The sequence below is a fragment of the Onychomys torridus genome, chromosome 9 (assembly GCF_903995425.1).
Source record: "Onychomys torridus chromosome 9, mOncTor1.1, whole genome shotgun sequence".
Lineage (NCBI taxonomy): Eukaryota > Metazoa > Chordata > Mammalia > Rodentia > Cricetidae > Onychomys > Onychomys torridus.
The window spans coordinates 77944150-77949707 of NC_050451.1; the positions used below are offsets into that span (position 1 = coordinate 77944150).

A 5558-nucleotide genomic window follows, 5' to 3' on the forward strand; every position below is an offset into this window, starting at 1 on the left:
AGACTTGGTTATATTTAATCAAGATGTTGGTGAAAGAGTCCAATGAGAATCCTCAAACAACTGAGATTGTTGTCTTGGTTATAAGTTACTCGCCAAAAACTGACAGTAAAGCCCCATTGCTGAAGACAAAAGGTATACAACTCATTGAATATGAAGATGCCTCCTGATAGTACCTAAATAGAGCTTTCCCCAATATGTTCCAGGAATTTTAGTACAGAAAGGTTTGTGGACATTAACTAAAGAGAAAAGTAAACAACAAACCAGCCACAAGCAATGGTCTACTCTCTGCAAGATGCTACAGCAAAGGTGGGATAAAGCTTAGTGGAGTAACCAATCAATTAATTTGGTTTAAGGTCTACTCCAACAAAACAAGGCCCTCGAAATTAACATGAGCTAAGCTAATATGAACTCACAGAGACTGACAAACCATGAGTAGAGCCTGCAGGGTTCTACACCAGGTCTTCTGAGCTTATATTATGGTGTCCAGATTGGTGGATTTTGGGGATTCCTGGGTGTGTGAATGAGTGGGTCTCCAATTTGTGTGCTTTCTTTTGATTTCTTTTCCTTCTGTTGGTTTGTCATGTCAAATCTTGAAATGCTATTTTGTTTTAAAGACAAAGAAATCTCATCTTTCTAAGAGACTTTTTAAAGACAAAACATATTACTATCTCATATGGCTAAGCATGTAGAATGCAGTATATATGTACATCAAAAATATTCTTCATTAAAAGAAATTGACTATGCAGTTTATCACCCATTGTTCATTCAAGCAGATGTGATTCATTGAACTGAACTGTACTTGAATAGACATTATCCAGAGGAATTAAAAACTTGTCATATTTTTTGTCAAAGGACTACTTTTTTTTTTTGCTTTCCAAGTAATTTTATTCAGAATTTTGTTTTTGTTTCTTGAATCAATAAATACTATACACAATAGTATAAAAATTGTTATTATTTTCTCTCCCCTGCACCTCTCTTGTGGGGACAATTCCCTGGACAACTTTATACAGGGACTTTCCCTGTAGATTAGGTCCAGCATATGAGGCCAGACATGTTTTAGATACTTGACTCACTTTTGGAGACTTGACTGGGGTAGGAAGGCCTTTAGAATCAGATAACTAGGTTGAGGAAATGGATTAGTGTTTTGGGGGGGAGACAGCACCAGGGACAGAGCCTCCTTCAGAGAAAAGCATGTCTAAAATGTTCACGGTTCCTTCTTTTGCCTCAAAAAGTGACACTTATTCAAAGAGAGAGAGGAAACAAAACAAAACATAACAAAACAAACAAACAAAACTATATGTCCATCCCTTGGCTCCTTTCCACCCTGCAGCTAGCTGTTTCTCATCAACACAGGACTGAACCCTGGGTAGGGCCAGTTAGCAGGAAAGCCCTTCAAATGAGGTCAGCAACATTGAAAGATATCTCTTCATAGAAGTGTTGTAGAATGTCTCAATGTCTCAAAGAGTCCTTTAGTCTTTTTCTGTCACCATGTTAATATTCACAGCTTTTTTGTCAAAATGACCACCACAACCAATTCTGTGGATATAGTTTCGCTGTTGGTGGGAAGGCCATAATTAATGACAAGGGAGACCTGCTTCACATCATTGATGCTTCTGGCCAACAGGTCACTGGTCATTAATACTCTATTAGATACACATAAGAAATCTCTTATGATCACATCTCATTCCTTTCGGTGTTTCTGCATGGCAGAAACAGTGAAATCTCAGCCATAAGTCTTCTCAGTGAACAAATTTACCTTCCTTTTGGTATTTATAAAGATTACTGCCTGGGTGATAGTCATGGTTTCTTACAAGTCACACAATGTATCAAGCTTCCACTTCTCTCATAGACACTGATATGAAATTGGCAGATATCCTCCAAGGTCAACCTCGCTTCTTGACAAGAATCTAAATGAGGATTCTCATGAACTTCTTGGTCACCTCAATGACACCAGAGGACATTGTAATGGACAACAAAACTACCTGTGTGTTACTGTTGAGCTTTTGGATCTCCAGTGGCAATGCTATTCATAAAAAGAATTTGGTAATGTTTCTTCTGTTTCTATTGTGTGGAACAATTTGAAGAGTATTGATATTAGCTCTTCTTTGACAATCTGGTAGAATTCTGCACTGAAACCATCTGGTCCTGGGCTTTTTTTGGTTGAGTGACTTTTAATGACTGTTTCTATTTCCTTAGGGGTTATTGGTCTATTTAAATAGTTTACCTGGTCTTTATTTAACTTTGGGTTGGGGCACCTATCCAGAAAATCACCCATTTCTTTCAGATTTTTCAATTTTGTGGAATACAGGCTTTTGAAGTATGACCAGATGATACTCTGGATTTCCTCATTTGTCTGTAATTATGTCTCCCTTTTCATTTCTGATTTTGTTAATTTGGATGCTCTCTCTCTCTGCTTTTTGGTTAATTTGGATAAGGGCTTCTGTAATGTTGTTGATTTTCTCAAAGAACCAACTCTTTGTTTCATTGATTCTTTGTATTGTTATGTTTCTATTTTATTGATTTCAGCTTTCAATTTGATTATTTCCTGGCATCTGTTTCTCCTGGGTGAGTTTGCTTCTTCCTGTTCAAGAGCTTTCAGTTGTGCTGTTAAGTCACTAGTGTGAGATTTCTCCATCTTCTTTATGTGGGCATTTAGATCTATGAATTTTCCTCTTAGAACATTTTCATGATGTCCCATAAGTTTGGGTATGTGGTGTATTCATTTTCATTGAATTGTAGGAAATCTTTAATTTCTTTCTTTATTTCTTCCTTGACCCATTGGTGATTCAATTGGGCATTATTCAGTTTCCATGAAATTGTAGGCTTTCTGTAATTTTTGTTGTTGTTGAAATCTAACTTTAAGTCATGGTGGTCTGATAAGATATAGGATGTTATTGCAATTTTTTAGTATCTGTTGAGAATTTTTTTGTGACCAAGCATGTGGTCAGTTTTGGAGAAGGTTCCATGGGGTGCTGAAAACAAGGTATTATTCTTTTGTGTTTGGGTAGACTATTCTGTAGATATCTATTAAGTCTAGTTGAGTCATAATATCTGTTAGATCTCTATTTCTCTGTTAAGTTTCTGTCTGGAATACCTGTCCATTGGTGAGAGTGGGGTATTGAAGTCTCCTGTTACTAGTGTATGGGGTTTGATGTGTGATTTAAGCTTTAGTAATGTTTCTTTTGTGAATGTAGGTGCTCTTCTTTTGGGGGCATAAATATTTCCCTGTGATAAATATGTAATGTCCTTCCCGATCTCTTTCAATTGATTTTAGTTTGAAATCTATTTTATTAGATATGAGGATAGCTATACCAGCTTGCTTCTTAAATCCATTTGATTGGAAAATCTTTTCTCAGCCTCTTATTCTGAGGTTGTGTCTGTCTTTGAAGTTGAGGTATGTTTCTTATATGCAGTAAATGGATGAATCTTGTTTTTGTATCCATTCTTTTAGCCTATGTCTTTTTATAGGTGAATTGAGACCATTGATATTCATGAATATTAATGACCAGTTATTGTTAATTCCTGTTATTTTTTTGGTGGTAGTGTTGTATGTTTCCCTTTTTTGGTATTTGTTGGTATGGGACTATCTATTGCCTGTGTTTTTATGTGTGTATCTAACTTCCTTAGGTTGGATTTGTCCTGCAAGTGCTTTCTGTAGGTCTGGATTGGTGGAAAGATATTGTTTAAGTCTGGTTTTATCATGAAATATTTTGTTTACTCTCTCTGTGTTGATTCAGAGTTTTGCTGGGTATAATAGTCTGGATTGGCATCCATGGTCTCTTAGTGTCTGTATAACGTCTGTCTAGGACCTTCTGGCTTTTAGTGTCTCCATTCACAAGTCAGATGTTATTCTTATGGGTCTGCCTTTATATGTTACTTGGCCTTTTTCCTTTGCAGCTCTCAATATTTTTCTTTATTTTGCATGTTTAGTGTTTTGATTATTATGTCGTGAGGGGACTCCTTTTTGGGATCCAGTCTATTTGGTGTTCTGTAACATTCTTGTATCTTTATAGGCATTTCCTTCTTTAGGTTGGGAAAGTTTTCTTCTATGACTTTGATGAATATATTTTCTGTGACTTTGAGTTGTTATTCTTCTCCTTCTTTTATCCCTATTTTTCTTAGGTTTGGTCTTTTCATGGTGTCCCAAATTTCCTGGACATTTTGGGTCATGACTTTGTTGACTTTAGTGATTTCTTTGACTGATGAATCTATTTCTTGTACCGTATCTTCAACTCCAGAGATCCTCTCTTCCATCTCTTGCATTCTGTTATACTTGCATCTGTAGTTCCTGTTCATTTACTCAGATTTTTCCACTTCCAGCATTACCTCAGTTTGTGTCTTCTTTACTGTCTCAATTTCAGTTTTCAAATCTTGAACTGTTTCCTTCATTTGTTTAAATGTTTTCTCTTAGCTTTCAAGGGATTTACTGATTTCTTCCCATTTTTTTTTTTGGGGGGGGGGGTTGACCGTTCCTTGATTTCTTCAAGGAAATTTTTCATTTCCTCTTTTAAGATCTCTAATATCTTCTTAAAGTAATTTTTGTGGTCAATATTCTGTTTCTTCTGTGTTGGAATGTTCAGGTCTTGCTGATTTAGGTTCTGATGGGGCCATATTGGTTTTTACGTTGTTGACTGTATTTTTGCACTGGTGTCTACCCATCTCTTAGATTAAGTTTTAAAGTCACTTTACAGCTAATATCCATTCATAAATGAGTACCTACAATGTTTGTCTTTCTGCGTCTGGATTACTTCACTTGGGATGATTTTTTTCTAGTTCCATCAATTTGCTTGCAAAATTTGTGATTTGTTTTTAACAGCTGAGTAATACTCCACTGTGTATATGTACCACATTTTCATTATCTATTCTTTGATAGTGGGATGTCTAAGTTGTTTCCAGTTTCTGGCTAATATGAATAAAGCTGCTATGAACATAGTTGAGCAACAGTCTTTGGAGCAGAATGGAACATCCTTTAGGTATATACCCAGGAGTGGTATTGTTGGGTCTTGAGGCAAATAAATTCCCAATTTTCAGAGAAACCACCATAATTATTTTCAATGTGGATGTACAAGTTTGCACTCCCACCAGCAATGGAGAAATGTTCCAACGGCACCACAAGAAAACCCACGGAATCACCTATCTTGGGTTCAGGGGGCCTCATGGAGACTAAAAGGACAAGGAGTGAGGCTGCATAGGTCTGACCCAGGGCCTCTGCATACGTGTTAAGATTGAACAGCTGGTCTTCTTCTGGGACTCCTAGCAGTGGGAGCATGGGCAGTCTGCCTCTTTGCCTGCTTTTGGAATCCTTTTTTTTTCCTAGGTTGGGTTGGCTTGCCCAGCCATAATATGAGGGGAGGGGTCTATTTGTATTACAAGTTAATATGCCATGTTTGGTTCCTATCCATGAAGTGTCTGTGCTTTTCTGAAGTGAAAAGGAGCAGAAGTGGATGTGGGGGAGGAGTGGGAACATTGGGAGTAGAGGATGTGATTTATGAGATAAGAATAAATCTTGAAAAATGGAAGAGTCACTTATAGAATACTAAGCAGTAAATATATTTAGA

The 5558-nt window shown here is 36.8% G+C and overlaps 1 pseudogene; it reads right to left on the reverse strand.

Annotated features, from left to right (window-relative positions):
- Positions 1-1392: 1392 nt before the first annotated feature.
- On the reverse strand, positions 1393-5269 carry LOC118590783 (annotated as a pseudogene).
- Between the last annotated feature and the right edge of the window lie 289 nt (positions 5270-5558).